This window comes from Canis lupus, chromosome 34 (genome assembly GCF_011100685.1).
Source record: "Canis lupus familiaris isolate Mischka breed German Shepherd chromosome 34, alternate assembly UU_Cfam_GSD_1.0, whole genome shotgun sequence".
Taxonomy (NCBI): Eukaryota; Metazoa; Chordata; class Mammalia; order Carnivora; family Canidae; genus Canis; species Canis lupus.
Window position 1 is genome coordinate 4,861,938 of NC_049255.1, and position 25,889 is coordinate 4,887,826.

General features: G+C 44.2%; 1 protein-coding gene across 1 annotated transcript in view; it reads left to right on the plus strand.

The window, feature by feature from the left end:
- SEMA5A (semaphorin 5A) overlaps window positions 1-25,889 on the plus strand; it is a 473,566-nt gene that overhangs the window by 85,103 nt on the left and 362,574 nt on the right. The window contains 1 exon segment of the mRNA XM_038583333.1: window positions 17,359-17,450. The gene's annotated coding sequence lies outside the window, so the exon portion shown is untranslated.

A 25,889-nucleotide genomic window follows, 5' to 3' on the forward strand; every position in this document is an offset into this window, starting at 1 on the left:
CTCAGTCTTATGATCCTGAGATCAGGACCTGAGCTGAAACGAAGAGTTGGATGCTTAACCGACTGAACTACCCAGGGCCATGTGATTTTCTACAGCCGAAATGGGCATTAAAGAAATTATTTGACATACTAACTTTATTTTATAAATTGAGCCATGAGGAGGAGTTGTAGATGTAGGCAGATAGGATAGATTAACTCCAACACCCTTGGCCATCGGGACTGGCACAGTGATAATCATGTTGAGTAGCACTTTGGAGTCAGGAACTTGGGACACAGGGTTTTGAAAACTCAGCTTTCCTGTAACCTGGTTGCAGTTATTATCCTGTTTTTACAGCAGAAGAAACTTGGGAGGAATTAAAAAAAAAAAAAGTTCCTGCTCTCCAGAGAAAGTAGTAACAGGTTTTGAACTCGGGGTATAGAGCCATTTCTCCTCATGGGGAGGCATTTTAGAAGTTTTTATAAGAGGGACGTCTGGGGTTGAGCATCTGCCTTCAGCCCAGGGTGTGATCCTGGGGTCCTGGGATCGAGTCCCACGTCGGGCTCCCTGCATGGAGCCTGCTTCTCCCTCTGCCTGTGTCTGCCTCTCTCTCTGTGTCTCTCATGAATAAATAAATAAAATCTTAAAAAAAAAGTTTTTATAAGAAAGAGAGCGTGAGTTGGAGATTGACTCACATGTAGCCATCCCAGGTAGATGACAAGATCTGTTTCTTTTTTTTTTTTATTTTTTATTTTTTATTTTTTTAAGATCTGTTTCTTTTAAGTTACTTGGGAATTTCTGGGCCACAGTTTTTACTTGTGGGAGTCACTGTCCGCAGCAGCAGGTTTTAGCACAAGCAGGGAGACTGCTTCTTTTACAGAAGCTCTGAAATAGGTACCCAGTTGGGCTAATTTGCTGGTATTGATCTAGAAAATTTAGGGGTGACAGTATTAAGCTTTCAGCGTCCTGGGGGCTTAGAGGCCTGCTGGCCACTATGGAGGTTCTCCTGGGGAGATAAAAGTCAGTTGAGTCTCTTCTTGGAGCAGGATCCTTCTGAGGATTTCTCCCTTTGATCCTCTTTTCTTCTAGCCGGGTGGGCCTCTATTGTCATTTAAACACCTCATTGAGAGGCAGTTTCCAAATGGTTTTGAAAATGATGTCTGGTGAGATCCCTGCTTCTTTAAGTTCTGGGGGGTGCGGGGTGCTGGGGGGCGGTGCGGTGCTCAGGGTTTCCCCTGGCTTTGAATCACAATGTTTGTTTTTCGAAGCTTTGGTGGTTGGGCCCTTCTGGATTTGTTATTGCAGCTGGGCCAGCTTAGACCTTCCTTCTCTGCCCTGTCCTTTGGCGGCTCGTGGTAGCGTCCAGTCCCTTAGGATCAGGCTGGGGGGGTCTGACCCAGCCCTGGACCCTGGACGCGTGCGCCTTTTGTGAGCTCCCGCAGTCACGCGTGTCCCCGGCTGCTCTCTGCCTGCTAGCCAGAGAGAGCCCTTCCTCTCTCGCCCTCTTCTCGCCTCCTGGTGTTGCCCTTGAATTCCCTTACAAGTTAGGGTTTTTACATTTTCTCGTGTGATGCTGTGTCGTCTGCCTCCAATCCCCCCTTCTCCTCCCCTAGCCAAATCCTGCCTCTCACCTGCACCTAGCGCCTGACGCTTGCCTTTCCAGAAGCAATTATTTGCAGCCAGTTGCAGAAGAGAGATGAACCTTCCCAGAAAGGCAGGAGTGCTCCCGGGACGCACACTCCCTCCCTGGCTGGGCCAGGGACAGAGCCGAGCTTTGTCAAGCCGGGTGGCGCAGAGATGAAGCTGGTGAGGGGAAATTCTGCAGGGAACCCAGAAGGATGTACTTTAATTAGAATTTATGCCCCAATCCCAGTCCTGTAACTGTTGGCTTCTGGGAAACAAAGAGCCGGCTCCTGCTGTAATTGGCAAACAGAGGCCTGTTTCTTCGAGCTCCTTCTCTGCCTTCACCAGGCTCCTTTGATCAGGTTCTTCCATAAGTGCTTTGTGCATTTCGGGCTCTCCAGATAATGTGTCCCCTGCTGACCTCTCTCCCTTCCCAGAAGGGTCTTCTGTAAGTTTAGTCAAATACCAACCATTTCTCTGCTTCTCAGTTCACAATTCTAGTGGCGCTAAGCCCCGCTTTCATGTTGCCACCGGATCTCTTTAAAGCTCCCCGTTAACTTATATACACACATGCACATCCTTATTTTAGCATCTAGTATTCTGAGAGATCAGGGAATTTATAGAACCAGATTTGGCCGCAAACGCAGATGGAATAGTCATTTTTTTAAAAAAAGTCCCACAATTTCTTATTACAGGATTGCTTGATCCCACTTTGAAACCCCCTTTCCTGTTCTAGCCTGTTCCTGTTGGCACATTGCCGCCCCGTCTTGGTGCTTTCTCTAGAAATGCAGCCAACAATATGCTAACCCACCAGGAAACTCCGTGAGACGTGTGGTTAGTTTGCAGTATTCACAGCCTCGGGGTGTAGGCAAGAGGAAGCCCTGTCTGATGCTCGTGGGATGGAAATTTTGGTGCCTGACTCATGTCCATAACTCTTGGGTTTGGTTTGTTGCTCTTACAGACTACTCTGTTTTTCTTTGTGAATTCATTTGTGGAGGTTGCCAGCTTATCTTTTCGAGATCGTGGTAGAAACCATTCTTCTTAAACTTGGAAACAGTCTATTTTATCAGTATCTTTTCTTAGTCCAAAGACACAAGTGAACCATTTCTGTTATGTTTACTCTCTTTTGATGGCTGACAGCATACACGTAGAAGTGGAGAGAGGTGCTCAGTTCTTCTTCTTCTTTTTCTTCTTCTTCTTCTTCTTCTTCTTATTTTTTTTTTTTAATTTTTTTATTTATTTATGATAGTCACACACAGAGAGAGAGAGAGAGGCAGAGACACAGGCAGAGGGAGAAGCAGGCTCCATGCACCGGGAGCCCAACGTGGGATTCGATCCCGGGTCTCCAGGATCGCGCCCTGGGCCAAAGGCAGGGGCTAAACCGCTGCGCCACCCAGGGATCCCTCTTCTTCTTCTTCTTCTTCTTCTTCTTATTATTATAAAGGCAGGAAAGCAGTTTAAAAGGAAGGCAATTCTATTCCAAAAGGTGGTAGTTATAGTTCTTGAGATTATAATGAAAGGGGAGAAGTTGCTAGCATAGAGCTGTGAGGCCACCAGGAAGCAAGAAGGGAAAGGCTTTGGACCTTTTTATTTTTGGGAAATTATGGATTGCATTGCTTGTTTTATTTTTAATGTGAAAGATTTTGGTGTACTAAGAGTGACTTCGTTCAGTTAAGACTTTCCTGGACTTGAACAGGAGTCACCGCTCTGGACCAGTTTAACATTTTCTCCATTGTGTGCCGTGTAGTGAGGACACACTTTCCTATTTGACACATGACAGATGGGACTATGTCAGAGGGGGCCATGTGTGACATGTGTTGATATTTGGAAATTCAAGTTAATAGCCTCAGTTGTCAGGAATATATTGTCACAAGTGTAACGAGATACAATCAACTCTTTAGACTGTAATCATCTCCTAAATCTCTGGAGCAAGGATCATTATCTAACACAGAAGATGGGGATCTGGTTCACGTTTATGTGGTGGGAGCTCTAACAAGTCCTGTGAGCCAAGGCCAGAGCCTTCAATCGGCAAGTGACCTTGGCCACCAGCTTGTCATCCCTGATGGCCGGTAATTGTCCAGGTTTCTGTTTCTGAGGGATCTAATTTTCACTCTAGAATGACTTCAGAAAGGTCTCTGCCCATGGTTGTTAATGCCAGACAGTCAGGCACCACGGCTCTCATAGTTTGCAGCTAGTGTGATGAATTATGTGCCCCTCTGAAGCCAGAGGGCCCACATTTTGCTTTTCAGGAATGATCAGATCGCTTGTATCTTTCAAGTTTCTAGTGCCTGGTCCTAATCTCCCTCCACGAAGTGATAGGCACTCCACACACACAGTCCCACAGCCCACCTTCATGCCAGTCAGCCCCTGCCATTCCTGGTAGAGCTGGGGACACTATTAGGGTGTTGTTCACATTCTTCATTTACAGTCCATCCTCCTTATTGATGGCACTCTGCTCTGGAAGTTCATCATGAACAACGAATCTGTTAAAACCGTACCATCACTCCTAGGGGCCAGACCCGGTTAGGCTCCTGTAAGCTTCTGGTCACAGCAACCTCATCAACTCATCAGCAAAGAACCTTGTTTCATGGGTGTTTCTGTTTAAAGACACCTTATTTAATAGATAGTTGATTCAATAGCTTTGAACTCCCAGACAGTAGCACATTTTGGGTTACAAATAAATTTTAGGCGATGTGTGAATTCACAAAAATGGACTCTGTGAATAATGAAGATTGACTTTCTCTCTCTTTTTTTCCTTTAACGAATATCAGTTATCATAAGAAAGAAGTCATGTCTGGAGTTACCCGACTTCTTTTGTACTCGGAGTCTCACAGGTGCAGAGTAGATGTGCAGGGCAGGGTTTTCTGCTACCATGGTTTTGGTGGTTGCAGCCAAACTGATGGAAGACGTCACAGCCTCCGAAGCTGTTCTCAGGATGTCCCTTCTTCCTGGGGATGAATTAGACCCCTTTGGAAGCTTTCCTGCCTGTCCTTCTTTTGGCATCATTGAATCTGGACTATAGTGCTTTTGCATTAAACTGGAGAAGAACAGCGATTTTGAAGCTCTTGTAATAAATCTCACCTTGAATAACCAGCTGGGTGAGGCATGAAGCACATCTACCTAGTAAGGTGTGAATAACAAGTAACGTCGATGGTTATTTTACGGTTTAACACTTTACTGCCAGTTCTCTTTTTGAATTTGGTTTAGGAGAGTGTGGCTGGAAAGCTGAAGGAAAGGGTCATTTGGTCTGCATTTAAGGAATGTGGTCTGATTTGAGGGAGCCCACCGTGACTTCCCTTTTAACGTGTTTGTGAAACCTCCTCCTGAAACCCAGCGCCGGCCTCCATGGCTTGGTGGGAGACACTGGGTGCAGGGTTGGGATGATCTGGGGTGGAAGGCGTTCTGCTGGTGAGATTGTGTATTGTCGGGTGCTGTGCCACGTTGGCTGGGATTCTACAGCTGTTTCTTCCCAAGCTGCTGACTTCTGTTGACAAGCCAAGGCCGACTTAGGAATTTGTGCGGAGCATCTCCCTCAGAGGAGTGTTTGGCTCCTTGACAGCCATGTGTCTGTCACAGCAAATTGGAATTTTGGAGAAGGAGGGGGTCCCTCTAGTGAATTTGGCCGCGATGAAGATCTCTTCTGCGCGGTGACAGTTTCCGGAGTGACTGTCCTTGAGGGAGGAAAGCTCGCGTCCTCGTAACTTCTCTGCCCTTCCTTTTCTGTAAGGGTTTGTCATCAAGAAAGGGGCCCAATGTGCTGATCTGTAGGGCTGACAAATGGAAAGGCGCTCGTGGAAGAAGTGCAGAAAGGGGCCAAGGGGAAGATTCTATTGAGTCGTTATCATTTGAAGGCTGATGGATTCGGTGTAGTGCCAAAACCATCCAGCTATTCAGATTCCCGTCATGATTGTTATCTTCGTCGCCTTTACTGAATGGGTCAGATAGAACTATGGTCGTTACTTGCTGGTCAGGTGGATATGTGTTGTCTGTGAAGGTGAATGCCTGTCTGTCAGCCTTGGTGGAGCCAAGAAAGGTGGGAAGGAATTTGGCATCTCCCAAGGTTCCCAGCAGAGGGAAGTCAGTAAGCCTGGGCTCTTCTTGACCCTCTCCTCTCTAGTCCTGGGATGGTTATAACCCCCATGTGTCTTTTTAGCTTCTGTTAAAAGATTCATGTGCACCCCAGAATAGGAAAATAGGAGAGACCTAATTGGAAGGGGGTGAGGAGTGTGTTTCTATCAAGGAACAGCATTAACACCATGCCAGTGCATCAAATCATGGTTTATTGGTTTACCTTATGAGTCTTTGAGAAAAGCAGCTGTCACCAAAATTTCATGCCACTTTCCGGATTCATAGCTCTTTTGCCATCTTGGGAAATGGGGCACGACTTGAAAATTGTCAATAAATAATGAATAGCCATGCCCCTACTTCCCAGGGCAAGCTGAAACATGTGAAAGAAGTTAAGGACCAACAAGGCAAGACATTTTGTTCCTTCTACAATAACAAGTCTTATCACCTTCCTCCTCCTCTAGAATGTGATCAGCTTTCCCTTCGAATGAGGGGTTTTGTTTATGGTTTCATTTCCCTGACGTTTACAAGGACTGTGCACCGACAGGACGGTCCCTAATTAGGTACTAATGCTTCTCGTGGGATGGATGACGAGCTCGGCTAAGAGGCTGGATGCCTGCCAGCCCGGGAGAGGGGATGAGGATGAGAAGGTTAACTTGACCAGAGTGTCTAACACTCGAGTCTCTATAGTTTGGGGAAAAAAAAAAAAAACCCAAAGCAAGGGCAAGTCTGTGTGCCACTGTCACTTGACTTTATTTTCAGCATCATTGTTTTGTCTTCCGTGCTAGAGTTATGCAGTCTTTACTTAAAGCTCTGGATTCAGTTAGGCTTATTACCCTCCTTGAGTAGCATCGCTTCCATAGGCCTAAAAAAGAGGTCATCGGAATCACAAGTATCAACTAAATAGAGTCAAAAAAAGTAACACTGAGATTAAGATGCACATTTTGAAGTCAAGCATAAAATGCCCTCAAGAGCATAGTGATTTTCTGGTGCTTAATTACGTAAAATGCTTTTAAGTTTTTGATTTGGTAAATTACATCGTAATTGCATGTTCATGTTGGTCAGAACACATACGTGTTTTCTAAAGCCACATATGACGTTGGCAGCTGGACAGTGAGGAGGGAAACTCCTGGAAGCTTGTCTTTTCTCTGCAGCTCCCTGGGGACCCAGGGACCCAGGAGTGAGGAGGGACCCAGCAGTGAGGAGAGTGAGGCAAGGTGGACAGACTCAGCCAAAGGTCAGGTGTTTTCAGAACGTTTATATGTGAAGGGGCCTGAAAGCCCTGGTTGTAAAGCGAGAACAGAAGCCCAGGAAGTGAAAATCTGGATTTCGTTTTGATCAGCAACTGCAGAGGAAACACTTCCGTTCAACTGAACATCATTGATTCACGAATTGGAGTACTTTTTATTTAGTAATTCTCCTGATATCTATAAAATATGGGTTTACTAAGGGAATTATCAGGATAAGCCTGAGATTCACAAAGATAGTGTCCATATTCCTGAGGAAAAGTATTTTCCTGACTGCTCACCACTGGCCACCCGGTTGGCCTTGCCCCCCTGTCTTGACTGTTCACGGGAGCTGCCGTCAGTGCGAGGAGACCTCTGTGAGTGAGCAGAGAGGTTGTCGGGGGTGGTGGGGGAGGAGGCTGTGGAAGGTTCCTTGAGTGTGCCCGCAGGCCCAGCAGGTGGGAAGGGGAGAGATAGCGGCAGCTAGTGTGGCAGGGTCTGTGACAGATTTGGATTTTACAGGAGTACAAACAGGGCCTGGGATCTGTGTGAGTAGCATCAGAAAACTTCTTCGGAGACTTGAAAACCTTCCAAAGAGATATGAAAAAAGAATTTCATTTTCAGCGAAGGTGGGATCAAGGCTGGCCTTGTGCCTCGGGGCCGGGAAGGTGTGATTTTTCTCTCCTTAAGACTTTGACTCGGGCACAGCCTCCATGTACCTGCTCCCTCCTGAGCACCTGCTGAGGGCCCAGCGAGCTCTGGACCTGGAGGAGCGGCTTAGCTTCTTGGGTGACTGTGATGAGCGGGGCATGTCATGTAGGAAGGATGGCCCTGCAAGCTGACTTGAGGTCGTGCGCCTGGTCTGTTAACACTGCCACGCACCCTGATGTAAGAGAAGGAAGGCTCCTTGCATGTCTTTCTTGAAGGTGCTCATTGACGGAGGCCTGGCCTTGGCGGTGCAAAGCGGACAGGACACGATACCTGCCCTTGACACGGAGGCCACCAGATGGACGACAGAGGGTGATCTGAGGAAGCTGGAGGCAGGGCCGCGTGTCCTGTCCACGGAGCTGAGGCAGACCCACCACAGGGAGACCCCGAGGGCACACGCGGATCGCGGAGCCAGCAGGGATGCAGGCACAGCTCTGGCTTGAGCGCTGGTGGCCGACGGAGCAGATATAATCGAAAGGGCAGGCGGGACACGGCTCTGGACTCAGGTCAGCTTTGTCCGAATCACAAGGAGGGCGGTGACCGTCCAAGCTGCGCGTAACATCAGAAGGACAAAACAAACCAACACCAGTGGTCAGTTTAATGCTGTTTGCTCAGCGGGGGGTGGGGGGTGTTTTCTTGATGGTTTATGAAGAGGAAACACAAACCCAACCAGACTGTCGGGCCAGGGCGAACTCTCCCAGGCACCGTCCTCCCCACGTCACCTGTGCTGACACGTCTGCTGGCGGAGCTTGTCAGCGCGAAGTGTCCTCTTGTAGAATGTGGTCTGCATTTCCTAGTGGGCTTGTTTACCTTCCGGCTGCTTCAGTGGAATGGGCTTTCACTGAGTGAAAGGTTAGGTTGTAACGGTGGCTGCTTTTACAGTCAGTACGCTCGAGAACTTTCCCGGGTTGTTCAGCGCTGCTGTCCCGGGTTCGATGGGTCTCTCCACCGGGATGGTGGCAAACGGGTGCAGGCAAACGGGGCGCCGTTAAGTCAGCCTCCTGGGTCGAAAATTTTCAGGGTGTGTTTGCAAAAAAGAAAAAAAAATATGAAGGCTGTGTCTGGACTCCTACAAAGAAGCAGCAGGTTTGCATCAGGGCCTCCTGGTTCCACTTAGTGAGTCCGACTGGATCAGATGGTCTCTTTGATGGAGCTGCAGGATGGGCAGCGTGCTTCAGGACTGACCTAAGGCAGCTGACGTGGTTGTTTTTAAACCTTAGGGAAGCTGCACTGGTTCTTCATGGGGAGGAAGTTTCTGTACTGTTCATCCTGAAATGGACAACCTGACTCACTGCCAAATGTGAAAAAAGAAGATCTTTTTACTCCCCCGCATGTGTAAACACTAAACACAGCAGTGTTTATAGGAAGGTAAGACACCATCTGGTTCACTGCGTAGTAGCCTAGTTCTTATTTTTATCACTAATTTATACTGAGAGGATGACAGAACAGAATTAGATTCTTGGTTATACAACACACCCAAGGATTCTTATAGTGATAAGCCTTCTGTTGTCTCAAAACCATGAAAGAGATCCTTAGGTGGGATGAGTGCCGTTCTTGGGCACCGTGGCCGACTCAAGATGAGTCACGTCTTCCTCGTGCAGCCCCTGCTGCCCACCTTTGACGCTGGAAGATCCAACAGGTAGTTGGGACTAATTTCAGCTGGATTTAGCAGTCTTTTATTCTTCATATCTTTGGAGAAATGGACATTTTGAAAAGCAACACCGTAGACTGCCTTGCAAGTAGAGACCCAATTTGCTTGGCCCCGATTACCCTACCCCATGCAAAACAGCAACCTTGGGCTTGAGGTACATAAAATTCATAAAGTCATGGAAAACCCAGAACTGACACAGACCAGCGTGCAGATTGGGTTGGGTTGGCTTACATGGATCTGTATTCATCAGTTGCCCTTCCTGAATTCATTTCTCTATCCTCAGTTGGAGAGAGAGCCTCTTTTATGGCTAGCAACTCCTAAAACCTGCTATCTTGTTCTTTTTTTTTTTCTAGGAAAATATTTTTTTTCCGAGTGATTTAACACATCTCCATTTTGCTAACAGTTCTTTGTGAATCCCATGTCCCCCGTCTTTGCAGGGATGAGCTATCCTCTTTTCTCCATGCTCGTGCAGCAGACCTTTGTCTGCCTTAGTTCTGCTCTCTTCTGGGAAGGATTGGGTGCCACTTGCGGGTTTAATCTGTGGCAGACATTTCCCTCTTCCTATGGAATGACCAAAGGACCCATCTAAGAACCCAAGCCCTTCCTGTCTGCTTTAATAAAAGTTAAGCGGGATCCCTGGGTGGCTCAATGGTTTGGTGCCTGCCTTCAGCCCAGGGCGTGATCCTGGAGTCCCGGGATCGAGTCCTGCGTCGGGCTCCCCGCATGGAGCCTGCTTTGCCTTCTGCCTGTGTCTCTGTCTCTCTCATAAATAAATAAATAAACAAATAAATAAAATCTTAAAAAAAAGTTAAAAAAGTTAAGCAACAACAGTAGCTAAATAATTTTTTTTTCAAGTTAAATTTTGATCTAAGAATTAAACCTCGATTTGAGATTTAGAATTGAAGCTTGGCTGTCTTCTCTGGGGGTAAGCTACTTACTGCTTCCAGGGTAAGTCTTGTTGGATGCGTTGTTCTGAATCAATAGGAATTGAGAGACCACATTTTTCAAAAAGCCTCAGACACCCTTCTCTTTCTGAGTGGTGAGATTGTAGTCTACAAAGGATGGATCAATTTAGCTGTCAAAATGAAAGCTGAGAGGCCAATTGCCCATGCAAATCAGCCACTTGTGCAAGCCCTTCGAAATTGCCTGCAGGAAGAGCGAGGCTGCCCTTTGAAAATTTGGCACATGGTGACAGAAATGAGAAAGTAGTCACTCTTCAGAGATGGTGATGTCCTGAGAGAGCCGATTTTAGAAATTGCTCATTTTGAGCAGTTGCTTAGTTTTTGGCAACTTGTTTGCTTTCATAAAGAAGTCATTTTTTACCCCTCTCTTTTTCTCCCTCTGTTCCCATGTGTCTCGGCAGCTCAGAACACCTCTCACTGTCTGATGTGGAAACTAAGGAATAGGAGGCGTTCTGTGCCAGCTCTGTTCCCGTCGCTCAGGCGATGCATCTATTCCAGGGCCAGCAGCTCCGACCAGCTTTCTGTGCTCCGCAAAGGATGACTTTGCACAAAGACTAAATGGAAAACAATTGGGTTGCATTCTTCCTAAACATTGTTAGGATTAGTCAACACTTTGAGAGATGAAATCCCAGTTTTCCGCCTTCCGTTTTCTGTAGGCTTCAGCTGTGTTTAATATTTCTAAACCAGCACATTTCCCAGTGACCACCACCTGTGTGATGGAGGGAGTGGGCTGGGCGGATCTGGGTGGGAGAGCTCCAAGTACAAGTGCATTTCTCTTTGCCTTTGGGTTCAACTTTTGGAAGCGTCTGCTTTTCTGTTCAGGGAGGTAGGATTTGCCTCTGTTGGTCTCAGAGCCAGGTGATTGCATCATGAAGGGACCCAGTGTGAGGCCCTGTGTTCCTGTGTGAGGACACACTGTCCACACAGCCACGGCCATCACTGGGACTGGTCTCCAGGTGTTCCTGCGTTGGCCCTAAGACACCCAGGGATTTAAAGAAGGGAAATGGTGACATCTGGCACTTGTCTTTTAAAATGCACATGAGATGACTCTCGTAGAGATTCTTTATTAGCTGTTGTTGATCAATATATGGCATTATTTGTACAGAAAATAATTAGCTGGTGACTAAAGAGATCATGTCTGATGTGGGGAAAACTTTTCCAAAGGAGGAATTCCTTGAGCCCAGAGCCCCTCAGTGCGCTGTGGCTTTATGGCTGTCATTCCTCTACATGTCCTGTGCTCCACTGTGATGCAGGAAGATGCATCTGATGGGCCACATACACTGATAAGGAAATGAAGGCGAACCGTTTCCTTTTTCGGTGCAATGTCAAAACTCTCAAGCCCGGATTTAAATTTTTCTTTCCTCCCTGTACATTTGTCCTGTCAAACACTTTTGTATAAGATCTCTAGCTTCGTTTGAAAGCCCCAGCTGTTTGCCCTGATGCCCTGCTGGTGGCGACACTACCAGCTTCCGGCTGTGTGCCATCGCAGAATTGGGCAGGGCAGCAGCACAGCTGCCGACGGGCGAAGAACACCTTTCAGAAAAGGAAAAAGTCCTGAGCTGGGACACTTTTTAATGCTGCTCTCAGCATTTGCAAATCGTAATGTCCAACAGTGCTTCAAGTTTTGGTGGCAATATTGAACCGAACCAGAGGCCTATCTTTAAGAAAAAGAAACAAAGCTAACTTTTAAAGTTTGAGTCCTGGCCCCGGCTTGAAGGTGAAGCAGTCGGTGGTCTTCTATTTGGGGACATCAAAATGAGGCTGCTCCACAGCCAGCCTGCGGCCCGGCCCGCATCAGCCTGCAGCCGAGGGGCAGGGGCTCTGCTCAGTCGCCCTTGCGATGGCACTGGCCAGGCCACCCCGGCACCGTGGACTTTCCGTCACCTCAGGCTCTCTGGGCGTTTGCTTTGGATCTTCACGTGGTTTTCCCGAATGCTGGAATTTCTGCTTAGGAATGTGGTTGTAGCTGGGAGCAAGGTTCTGCCCTCCTTCCTCTTGGCAGGGGCCCAGGCTGCCTGCCATGGTTTATGTTCCTGAGAGTCTGCGCACCTTGTCAGAGCACCCAGGTACCTGCCTGCTGCTTCTTGCATGCTTGTCCCTTCCCCCTCCTTCCCCCTGGGCCCTTCCTTCCCCTGCCCCGTCCTACTGTCCTCTTCGCGGCCACCTTTGCCTCCTCAGTTCCTCTTTTTCTGTTCCTTCTGTGGGCACCTCCTTTTTGTTTCTGAATGGCTGGGGGCTGCCTTCCCTTCAAATGACATCTTCCTTCCTTCCTTTCTTTTTTTTTTTTTTTTTCCAGATTTTATTTATTTATTCATGAGAGATACAGAGAGAAGCAGAGAAACAGGCAGAGGGAGAAGCAAGCCCCCTGTGGGGAGCCTGATGCAGGGACTCGATCCCAGGATCCAGGGATCACACCCTGGGCCTAAGGCAGGTGTTCAACAGGCACCCCAAACAGTGTCTTTCTTTACCCTAAAAGCCCTCTGTTGATCTCTCCAAGCACGTCCAGGGGGGGCACATGTGTTGGAGGCGAATGACAGAGGTTGTTGGAGGTAACTTCGTGTGACAAGAGCAGAGTTAGGGACAGTCTCAGAAAGGGGCACTGTGTGTGCAGAGAGGCTGCTGATTCTCTTCAAGCAGATTCTATAGATTGTTCTTCCCAGCCATACTGCTGGCCCTGGACTGGTGAGAAAAAACGATGACATCCTTTCCCTAATTTGTACTTTAACTCGCAGTGAGGAAGTTGGGATTCTCATTGCTGACATTATTGTCTTATATCCAGACATGCTCTGTTTCTAGACTTTCTGTACCAGTAATAGTTTGTAAAAATGGGGTGTGATTTATAGTTGTGCAATTTTTTGTTTTTTTTTTTTTTTTAGTATTTTCAAGTCTGGAGTTCCCAGTGGAAGCTGCTTGTGGCCTCTGGTTTCTCCCAGTCCCGCCTGTCTCCCTGCTCACCCGCCGTATGGATCTTCCTAAATCTCCCTCTTGTGCTGGTACTCCATGGAGCCTTCAAGGCCCCCCTCCTTTGGACGAGATCTTGTCTTTTTCTTGTGAGAACACTCCCTAGTTGGCTGCCTTTCTAGTGGAGGAGCTCCATCTAGGAGTTCCGTGGAGCGGCTCCTTGGAGCCCTCTTCCCACTTGGCCGTGCTCCGCAGTGGCCGTGCTCACACCCCTCCTGATGCCACCCCTTCCTGCTCCTCAGCCTTGGGTTCCCACTTGGAATTCATTCTCCTTTACTTTCTTGTTTTCCTCCAGGGATTGGAGTAGAAGACAGCTTCCTGTCCGTGGTCCTAACAGTCCTCCAGTCCTGTCTTTCCACCTTTAGGTCACTTGCTATGTTTCCCCGGACCCCGTTCAGTTGGCATTCCTGCAGACTCCTGTCTGCTGGCCCCACAGTTGGGTTTCCTCAGTTCCTCCCACCCCAAGTGTGGTACCGGACATTCGTGGTCCAGCCTAGGCTGCCTCTGGCCAAATGGCTCTTCATTCTGTCTAGGGTTTTCAGGATTCCTGCCTTATCTACCACCAGCTTCACCTGTATTTCACCCCACTTGAACACACTTCATCGTGTCTCTGAATATCATACCTGTCCCTTAAATCCCAGATCACATTTCTCTTCTTCTGGGAAGCTCTCCTTGACTTCTCCCTCTCCTCCAATTGCAGGCTTTTATAGAATTGTGTAGGCCCATCGTAGAGTGTCTTGGATGAGCTCCCAAGTGCACAGTGGGTTCTTGCTTTGTCTTCTGACCACCTACCAAGCACGGGGCCGTGTGGCAGTTAACTGACTGATTGAGTGCAAGATGTCTCTTAGTTGAGCCCCATGACCACCGGTAAAATTCTTACAAGTTGGGACATTCTGGTCCAACAGTTCATAGGTTTTCTGAGCCTATATCTGGTGGGGTTTCTTTCCATGACTCCATTCAACATCGTTATGATGCCAGGTGGTGTCATCCGTTTTCATTTTATTGTGATTTTACTGTTGCACAATTTCTAAATTGAGCTTTTAAGACTGGCCTGAAATTTTAATTTTTCTCCTGTATCCATAGGAGAAAGGCCACTGCTCAGCTGACCTTTGGTTTCTAGAAGAATGTTTAAATCTACATTTTTCCTCTTTCTGAGGAGGTCAGGCTGGGGAGGTTGCATATTTTAGCAGAAAGCGTGTGCTGATGGGCACTTAGGAAGTTATAATTGATGTTTAAATTTTATTTATGCATTTCAATTAAGAGTTTTAAGAGCCTGTGAAGGTGGCCTGGGGTGCAACTTTTAGGGAAGGTTTATTGTTTGTAAATCATGAAGGACTGCTGCAGGGGCAGTGTTTTCTGGAGTGAGGCTGTCACTGAGAATTCTGATGCGGAGGACTTAGGCCATTGTTTCTACTAAAGTGGAAACCAAGCTAAAGGAGAAAAGAGTAAGGATAATACAGAATTGAGTCAAATGGGAACTTTTTTGTTTTAATAAAACATAAGCTATTTCTTATTTGATGGGTAGTTAAATATCTATTTTAAAATATTCCGACCTACCGCCCGAGGCAACCCTCTGGGGCTTTGTCATTTCTTTACCTTTTGACTTTCTTCTTAGTTTTCTGGAAAATATGTCAGTGATTTATGGTTTATACATCAGGGAATCTGTGACCTTATGGGGGGAGGAGGGGAGTGCTCAGCCCATGGACCCGAAGGGGCCTTTGTCTGTGACTTTAACTTAGCTCTTAGACAAGGTCACTGCCTTGTTGCTGTGGCTTCTCCTGCTAAGTCTACACTGCTCGGTACATGTGGGTGTCGTATTGAGTGTGGTGTATTCCTTCAGAGGGTGGAACGCCAACCCAGACAAGGGTTGACCTCCTAGTGTAGGAGGTCCCAATGTTGTTTGCTGGGTTATCAGGCACCAAGGTGGGAAAAGATCTTCTTTACCACTGATGTAAACACAGACAGGGTAAGAACCTTTCAAGGTGGATGCCCCTGACTCCTCCTGTAGGAAGTGGTTTCCAGTTTAAGCTTTGGATTCTAAAGGGAGTTTTGTTGTCCACCATGCCGTGTACACTCTGCACTGCGCGTGGTGCCACTTGAGTGGTGCCTTTTCATAAGAGAGGGGCTTGATTTTGAAATCAGAAGTTGGCCCTGGAGCATCCAGCGGTCCACACTGTGGGCTGTTCCTGCCTGGATTGAAGGGGGAGTCCTCTTCTGCACTATTTATCTGGTTGAGTCAATGATTCTGAATTCCCAGCAATGCCCTTTTTGGCCTCTGAGTCTTTTGACATTTCAGAGGATGGCCATTCTTCGCAGGTGTGACTCTTAGATCTTATAGCTGGGGACCCTATCAACTAATTTATGACTGCACTGACGGAAGATAGGAGAGCTCAGCCTCTAGACCTAATTATCAGCCCTGTTTTATTTTTTTTATTATTTATTATTTTTTTTTTAGCCCTGTTTTAAATTTAATTCTGACACATATGAGTTTATAGAAATTGCCAGGTATTCCTGGCAATAATGAGTGGGTCTGTCCAACCTTGTCCCTTAAATTTTAACTAAGAAATAAACAAACACAAAGACATTTTAGGGCTAATTTTAAAACATTTTGGGGCTCAAGAGAGGATGTGGGTGTATTCCAACATGCCATCGTATAAAGAAGTTCAGACTAGCATGTTTGTTGCCACAGCCAAAGGAGAGACTGGTGGTGGGAGAGAGGAATTAGCTGCTCCTACGAAGTTTTTCTGGACTGAGTATGCCTCCTTACCTTGGAGAGAGCTCCCTTACTCTTCTTTTGGCCTCAAGAATTTGCATCTGCACCTCCTCTTGTCCAAAGGGTGATGTCACGGGCTTTCAAAGACTCAGCTGGGACCACGTTGGGCTTGGTGATGCTGTAGTGTGTGTGTGCGCACCTGGGCTGTGCGGGCTTTCCTGGGCAGTTCTGAATATGTTGTTTGGGATTGCCCCCGGCTTCCCGTGAACTAACCAAAGGCACCCGATGGAGGCAAAGAGCCTCATGGAGAGACAGTGTCACTTAGTCTGCCCTCTGGCCTCTGGACCTCAAGACTTCCAAACGGCTGATTTCAACAGATATAAAATTTTACAAACTTCCAGATGCCGGAATTCAGTTTATTTTCTGCAGGCAGATGGCCTTTAGATAATTACTGAAGTAGTGTGGGAACCACTGCATAGAGGAATAGCCAGAATGTTCCAGAATGTTCCGGGAAGTTCTTCTTCCCTTTTTCTCATCATCATTCTAGCTGCTACCCAAGTGTATGTGTGGGGATAGGCAACGCCATTGTGTTCCAGGCTTACTGGAAGCCAGAAGCTGCAGAGCAGGGAGTAGAAAGAGACTATGTGAACTAGGACAACAGAACCTGCATGAGCGCTGAAAGGACAGTATTTGAAGTAAGCAGGTGTCCCTCACTACAAATTCATTCTTTATGAATCAGAAAGGGATGGTAACCCATTTCTTGAGTTTCTGGCATATATGGTTCTAGCGAGGCTAATTCTTGTAGTAGTCTTTCTGTCACATTAGAGTATCAAGTTTTCAGGATTTTTATATTAAATTGAAGAGATTGGGGGGGTGATTAGTTGGTGGAATAAGATGAATTCATTTTAGTGAAGTGAATGCTTTCATGGTTTACAGTTCTTTTCCTAATAAAGTTTCTTCTGCACCAAACAAATTAATGTGTAAATAAAAATACAAGTTCAAATTATTGGTATAGTTTATTCTCTGCCTTCTGCCTTTGCTCCTTATTTTTCAAATGCATTACTTAAAGTGCAATATATACCCCACAACAGGATGAAAGAGCCCTCATAAAACTGGTAAATTCACACAACCAATCTGAATTTGATGTTCAAAATGCTTAAAGTAATTTACATGGGTTTGAAACGATGGTCCTTTTGGTGTTTCATGAGATGTGTTTGCGTATGTTAACGGCGTAGGAGTTGTTTTTTTCTTTTTCTGAAGAAGGAAACCCATCCGTATGTGGGATATAAGGCGAGGGCTATCTGTTGTGATTTCCGAGCTGTCCTGGGTCACTTTGCTCTAAGTCTTACATCACTAAAATAGCTTGCTGGTTATGCAGGGCCTTCCTGGAAGTTTCTAGAATTGATAAGCAATGACCATAGCCTCTTTTAAAATGGATTAATAGGATCTGTTTTTTTCTTTTGTTTTTTGAAGTGCCGACATGTGAGGTGGGCTCGAGTGCCCAGGTGCTGTGGATCCGTAGTGTGATACATGATCCAGGAAACGCTCCCCCCTTTCCCTCCTTGGTAAGTCAAACACCTCTGTGGGAAATGAAGACACCGCCAGTTTTATAGATTGAGACACAGTTATAGCTTATGAGTGTCACTTATCTCTGCTGTTAAAAATGGCAGTGAACGACCAAAAAAACGCAGCCCCAGAGAGGTGAGGCAATCTGCTCACGATTTCCCAAGTAATTGGAGGCAGAGCTGGGATTTGAACCTGTGTTCTTTTTTTTTTTAATTTTTTTCTTTTTTTATTTATTATTTATGATAGTCACACAGAGAGAGAGAGAGAGAGAGAGGCAGAGACACAGGCAGAGGGAGAAGCAGGCTCCATGCACTGGGAGCCGACGTGGGATTCGATCCCGGGTCTCCAGGATCGCGCCCTGGGCCAAAGGCAGGCGCCAAACCACTGCGCCACCCAGGGATCCCTGAACCCGTGTTCTTAAGCCTAACATAATACTACCTCATAGTGCTGGGAATACTTTCTGAGAATCAGGCAGACACGCTTTTTAATTTTTTTTTCCCTTACTGAAAAAAGAGAAGCTCACAATAAATAGTAAGAAATTAGTTTTTCAAACAACTGTCTAAATCAGGAGATGGCAAATTTTTTTCTGAAAAGGGTGAGCTAGTCAATATTTTAGGATTTGCTATTTGATTTTATAAATCTCTGTTTCAACAACTCAACTCTATGTTGAAGCACTCGCGCAGCCACAGACAATAGGTAAATGAGCAGACATGGCTGTGTTCCAATAAAACTTTATTACAAGGACCAGAGGCCAGCTGAGCTGGATTTTGCCCATAGGCTGTAGTTTATCGAGCCCTGGTCTGTATACTTACAGCACTCAGAGATCTCACAGTATGACGAGTAAGTGTGTTTTAGTGGCCAGTAGGTATGAGTCCTTTAGCAAAATTTCGCTTGGATGCTCTGAATTTAATCTTAAGTGACTTTTAATGAAGTCTCCTGTAATTGTAAAAACCTACTCTTTATTTTTTAATTATAATTTTTATATTTATTTATTTATTTATTTATTTATTTATTTATTTATTTATTTATTTATTCATAAGAGACATAGAGAAAGAGGCAGAGACATAGGCAGAGGGAGAAGCAGGCTCCCTGCAGGGAGCCTGATGAGGGACTCCATCCCAGGACTCTGGGATCATGACCTGAGCCAAAGGCAGATGCTCAACCATTGAGCCACCCAGGTATTCCAAAACCTACTCTTTAGAATAAATGCATCTGCTGTCATAAGTCTGTAGGCCCCAAGTGTATTAGCTTAAGGCAGGCACCTAGCTTGCAGCTTTGCTCCTAGTAGGCTTGATAAACACTGTTCTTTCAGTGTATTTAGTTAGTCTAGAATGTATAACTCTTTATGAAATAAGATCAGATGGCATTTCCTCTTTTGGTCTCTGTGTAGTTTCTAAATGTGACATTTTTATTTTGCACCCTTAAAAATGCTATTGCTTATACTTATTAGGGCAAACATGCAATTATTTTGGGCTGTCTGATAATTGTGTTGCTCAAAAGTGTTCTGGTATCACATCTTCCTCTTTTATTATGAGCAAAACCAGATGTTTATAAGAGTCAAGTTTGAACAAGGTTGATGCACGTAAATCATGGGATAACATGGTGATCTCCTTTGCCACATACGTTAAATGAGGTGGTTCTATGTTTTTTGTACTTAACTTTTTCTGTTTTATTTTATTTTATTTTATTATTTTATTTTATAATAAATTTATTTTTTAATGGTGTTCAATTTACCAACATACAGAATAACACCCAGTGCTCATCCCGTCAAGTGCCCCCCTCAGTGCCCGTCACCCGTTCACCCCCACCCCCCGCCCTCCTCCCCTTCCACCACCCCTAGTTCGTTTCCCAGAGTTAGGAGTCTTTATGTTCTGTCTCCCTTTCTGATATTTCCCACACATTTCTTCTCCCTTCCCTTCTATTCCCTTTCACTATTATTTATATTCCCCAAATGAATGAGAACATACAATGTTTGTCCTTCTCCGATTGACTTACTTCACTCAGCATAATACCCTCCAGTTCCATCCACGTTGAAGCAAATGGTGGGTATTTGTCGTTTTTTTTTTTTTTTTAAAGTGTTTTTATTTATTTATTTTTTCTTTTCTTTTTTTTTTAATTTTTATTTATTTATGATAGTCACAGAGAGAGAGAGAGAGAGAGGCAGAGACACAGGCAGAGGGAGAAGCAGGCTCCATGCACCGGGAGCCCGACGTGGGATTCGATCCCGGGTCTCCAGGATCGCGCCCTGGGCCAAAGGCAGGCGCCAAACCGCTGCGCCACCCAGGGATCCCTCGTTTTTAATGGCTGAGTAATATTCCATTGTATACATAGACCACATCTTCTTTATCCATTCATCTTTCGATGGACACCGAGGCTCCTTCCACAGTTTGGCTATTGTGGACATTGCTGCTAGAAACATCGGGGTGCAGGTGTCCCGGCGTTTCATTGCATCTGTATCTTTGGGGTAAATCCCCAGCAGTGCAATTGCTGGGTCGTAGGGCAGGTCTATTTTTAACTCTTTGAGGAACCTCCACACAGTTTTCCAGAGTGGCTGCACCAGTTCACATTCCCACCAACAGTGTAAGAGGGTTCGCCTTTCTCCGCATCCTCTCCAACATTTGTTGTTTCCTGCCTTGTTAATTTGCCCCATTCTCACTGGTGTGAGGTGGGATCTCATTGTGGTTGTGATTTGTATTTCTCTGATGGCAAGTGATGCAGAGCATTTTCTCATGTGCATGTTGGCCATGTCTATGTCTTCCTCTGTGAGATTTCTCTTCATGTCTTTTGCCCATTTCATGATTGGATTGTTTGTTTCTTTGGTGTTGAGTTTAAGAAGTTCTTTATAGATCTTGGAAATTAGCCCTTTATCTGATAGGTCATTTGCAAATATCTTCTCCCATTCTGTAGGTTGTCTTTTAGTTTTGTTGACTGTATCCTTTGCTGTGCAAAAGCTTCTTGTCTTGATGAAGTCCCAATAGTTCATTTTTGCTTTTATTTCTTTTGCCTTCGTGGATGTATCTTGCAAGAAGTTACTGTGGCCGAGTTCAAAAAGGGTGTTGCCTGTGTTCTCCTCTAGGATTTTGATGGACTCTTGTCTCACATTGAGATCTTTCATCCATTTTGAGTTTATCTTTGTGTCTGGTGCAAGAGAGTGGTCTAGTTTCATTCTTCTGCATGTGGATGTCCAATTTTCCCAGCACCATTTATTGAAGAGACTTTCTTCCAGTGGATAGTCTTTCCTCCTTTATCGAATATTAGTTGACCATAAAGTTGAGGGTCCACTTCTGGGTTCTCTATTCTGTTCCATTGATCTATGTGTCTGTTTTTGTGCCAGTACCACACTGTCTTAACTTTTTCTTCTTTTTTTTTTTTTGTCTTAACTTTTTCTTTCAGAAGGATACTTCTGACACCTGAAGGCCTATCTGATTATTGTACTGGTTATCATCTAAAAAGATGGGTGTGTGGGGGGCACCTGGTTGGCTCAGTTAGTTAAGCGTCTGACTCTTGATTTCAGCTCAGGTCTTAATCCTAATCTCAGGGGCGTGAGATCGAGCTCAGTGTGGAACCCACTTGGGATTCTCTCTCTTCTTTTCTGTCCCTCTCCTCTTTCTGTCTTTCTCTTAAATAGATAAATAAAATCTTAAAGATGAGTGAGGGAAAACTGAATAGTTTTTGTTTCTTTAAGGATTTTGAGCAGAAAAGTGCTCTATTTGTTTAATCATTTATCCTTTCCTTAATTCATAGAAACACATAACTTTAGCAAGCCCATGAGCTTGATACAGCCACTGGTCCCTAGGTATTTTTTCCATGAGTATTGAAAGGATTCTTCACTTTAATAGCAATGATATAAAAAGGTAAATTTAGATTCAAAAGTAATGGAAAACTATATATGACATCTTATTAACTGGAAAAAGCAGGTTTCAAAATAATGTATTTAATAAAATCCCATTCATCTTAAACACATACACATAATCTGTACACACAAGTGCATGTGTGTTAAAAAGTCTACTAGAACATATACCAGCAATATATGCCAAACTCTAAACAGATTATCTCTATGTTTGAGGACGTTTGTACTTTATGAGTCACATATTCACTGCTGTAGTTTTTCAGCAGTATTATACATGTGCAATCTAAAAACAATGAAAAAGAAAAGATTAAAGTAGTGAGTGTTCATCATAGATATTGTGTAAAAGAAGGGGAAAAAAATTCACCCATAGTGCTTTTGACATGGACTAACAGTATTGCCATTTAATGTAGTCTTTTATAATATATTTTTGATAAGGAATTTACAGAGTGGAAATAACGGTAAACATAAAATTTTTCCTATTGTTTTTCCCCTTGTTATATACTTTTTATTATACATATATGATATCATATTACTGAAAATTGTTAATAAACCTCATTTTAATGTCACATAATAGTCCATCATATAAAGGCAGTATAAAGCAACTTATTTCTTTTTTGCTGGATATATATACATATTATTTTTAGGTAACAAAAATCATAGACAGTGCTTAAACGATCATGCCAAGGGGAGGGTAGCTCACACTCATGTACCTGGATTTGAATCCTGCTTTCCAGCTTCTTATAGCTCACACTATGATCTACATTGTGGAAAGGAGACATTTAGTGCATAAAGTATATGCTTCATAAATGATAACAACCACTATTATCAAGCTTTCTTTTAATTGAAGATTCATTCATTAGGTCTGATTAGCTGCCATTGACTTATTATTTTAAAACCAACCATTTTCAGTAAGATTGCTAACTGGCTTTGCAAAACTGTTGTAGATATTTATACTTCACCAATAATATATTAAGTCTGTTCTACTAAAACTTCACTATTATTGAGCATCATCATTAATTTTTTTTTGTCTATTTGATAATATTCCTTCATTTTGATATATTCCATTATTTACTCATTATGTTGTTTGGTTGGTTTTCTGTTTTTTGTTATTTTGTTTTTTTAAGAGGGGGGGAGCATATGTGAGCACAGGGGAGAGGGCAGAGGGAGAGTGAAAGAATTGTTTATACCTGTTTACTATTAAGATTCAGCACTTAAAGATTTTAACAGAATTTGTTTTTAAGAATATTAACTCTTTGTTGTTAGTATTTCCTTACTTCATTTGCTTGCTGACTTTATCCTTTTTTTTTAAAAAAGATTTTAGTTATTTATTTATTCATGAGAGACAGAGAGAGAGAGAGAGAGAGAGAGAGAGAGGCAGAGACATAGGCAGAGGGAGAAGCAGGTTCCATGCAGGGAGCCCGATGCAGGACCTGATCCCGGGACTCCAGGATCATGCCCTGAGCCAATGGCAGGTGCTAAACTGATGAGCCACCCAGGGATCCCCTGACTTTATCTTTTGAATTAAAAGTTTATTACAGTGTTGCCAGATATTTTTTTTCATCATGATATCAGTACTTAAGGAATTTAATAAAAATTTTCCTTCAGAGAGAAAATGAGTGAAAATATCAGTGAGGGTGACAAAACATGAGAGACACCTAACTCTGGGAAAAATGAACAAGGGGTCGTGGAAGGGGAAGTGGGCAGGGGTTGGGGTGACTGGGTAATGGGCACTGAGGGGGGCACTTGGCAGGATGAGCACTGGGTGTTATGCTATATGTTGGCAAATTGAACTCCAATAAAAAAATTAAAAAAAATTCCTCTACTTTCTCCTGATATTATTACAAATATTCATCTCTAGAATTTGGAGAACAGTTCAGTTATTTAAAAATGGATCCTGTTCTTTGTAATTTGTCTCATAGTTATAGTCTGCCTTTCTTTTCCTTCCCTGACAAAAATCTACCCCCAATTTTACTTTAATGAGGATATTCAGAGAATTAAGATATTTGTATGAATGAGGAATCTCAGCTGCACATTACTTCATCCTACAAATAGAAATCTATTTTATGGCCAGGCACCTGAAATTCTTTCATTCTTTCTTTAATCCCCTTTTGGTTGGGGGAAAGGTGGAAGTTTCACATTTTGAGATGTTCTCTAGCTTTTACCTATATTTTTAACTACTGTGTATCGGTACTTTTTATGTAGTAGAACCTGATGTATTATGCTGGATATGATTAAGTCATTATCACAGTGCTTTTCTTCTTGTCTCATGTTCGTGCCCAACTTCTGGTGTTTGTGTTCAACGTTATGTAGTGTGACTGTGGGACAGAGATGGTACTGGTGGAATCACATATGCGTTGGTTGGTATCCTCACTTGTTGAGTTTAGAGCAGTCACCTAAATTATTAACTTATTTATGAATTATCATGTGCCTGCAACAATGGTTTCCTAATTTACACATTCCAGAAGGTAGAGAATTGGCTAGATTTCTCTTTTCGAGATCAAGATTAACCTGGCTTTGGACAGATTTAACCACAACTCAGGTCTCTAGCTTTACTTTTCTTGGTTTTCTAGATTTCTTTCACATAAGGAAAGTGAAAGGGCATCAGTTTAGAGTGGGAAGAGGCAATGAGACACTGGACTGGGTTTCTGGAGACAAAAAGACTAAATAAATAGGAAGCCACATGCTTACTGAGTTGCTCTCATTGTTTCAATTGGTGCCACTGTGCTGATTGGAATTTTATTTTGTGTTATTTCTGGTGCATTTCAATGTATATTATTGACACAGGTACATCAGTTGCTTAAACATGCTGAGTGGTTATATTTTGGAATAAAGATTTAGCCTGTCAGTCTTAATAATGTCAGAAATACTAAAGCTGTGGACTCCACTTCTTATTATTCCTGTCTTGTTGCCTTGTCAGCCTGATGGAAAATCTCCAGGAGGTGATCTGGAGAGGCTCATGCAGGTCTGATTTCCTTGGTCACATGCACTTCACTCCTCATTTCCCAAGTTCGCTGACAGGACAATTGTCTGCCTCTACTATCCACACTAGAATGCATTGGAATTCCCATTATGGAGCTGGGGAAACCTTGCTTTCTCTCCAGTATGGGATTTTGACGTTTTTCCTTGTTTGTTTAGGTGAGTGTCTGCCAAGTATGTTTTGTTCTGGCTTTATGACCACTATAAATATTTGTGAATCACAGATGTGTGGTCAAGTTCGGAATTCATTTTCTTTCCTTTGCTTCATGTTTGAGTCAGGGTAGTGATGGTATATGTGTGCTGTTCATTCTCACACACCCATTAGAGGGGCAGATGTATGTAGGGTTAATTGCTTGGATTTGAAGATTTATATGTGCCTGTAAGGATATTGGTCCCCTGATTAAACTGTGCGTAAGATCTTTCTGGCAGAACTTTCCTAAGGGCATAAAAATGACCCTGTGTTTGGATTTTTGAATTTCATGGGACTTGGGGTTTTCCTGCATTGTGGCCTCCAGATCAGAGGGTTGGAGAGGCTTCTGTAGCTGCAGGGTTGCAAACCTAATCAGTTCGTGTTCTATCCACTGGAGCTTCTCATGTGGTTTTCATGTGTGTTTGTGTCTCTTTTAGCCTTCCAGGCCACTGTGGATCGAGTCATTTTGCTTCATTTGCTTTTGCTTACAACTTGGACAGTAACCATGATTGGTTAAACCAAAGCAGAAAAAGCAAAGGTTTTGGAAAGGAAAGATGGTCAGGAGATTCTGGGAAGCAAATACCACCATGTTTTCAAATAATGGTATCTAAGAATAGTGAAAAGATTTTATGTTTCCAACATTCAGAAATTAGGTGGGTGCATCTAAGTTTTTACAAAACTCAGATTATTTTTTGGGTGGGTAAGGGGGTGACTGCCTTGCTCAGAGCTCTCATGTGCCTTTTGAGAACTGTGCCTCCTCTCTTATAGCAAGCCACCTCCCTGCCACAGTGATGGTTTGAAGGTGCAATACCTTGTCAAGCTAGCCGATCATGTGTCCCACCTGGTGGCCACCCTGACTAATTCTAGTTTAGGCCATGCCTTCATTTCGGGCTCTAATATCTCATTCCTTCTCTCCAACTCAAAGATAGCAGTTAAATGTTCTTCCCTCTCTTTCTAGCATCATTGGTTTTTATTTTCCCCTTTCTGTTGGATCTTTCCAACAGGAATGGAAACATCTGCCATCTTTTTTTTTTTCAAAGATTTTATTTATTTACTCATCAGAGACACACACACACACACACAGAGAGAGAGAGAGAGAGAGAGAGAGAGAGAGGCAGAGACATGGGCAGAGGGAGCCCAACGTGGGACTCAATCCCGGGACTCTGGGATCATGACCTGGGCCAAAGGCAGATGCTCAATGGCTGAGCCACCCAGGTGTCCCCCATCTTTTTTATTTTTATTTTTATTTATTTATTCATGAGAGACAGGGAGAGAGAGAGAGAGAGAGAGAGAGAGAGGCAGAGACACAGGCAGAGGCAGAAACAAGCTCCCTGTGAGGAACCAGATGCAGGACTCAATTTCAGGACTCAAGGATCATGACCTGAGCCAAAGGCAGAGAGACTCAAGCACTGAGCCACCCGG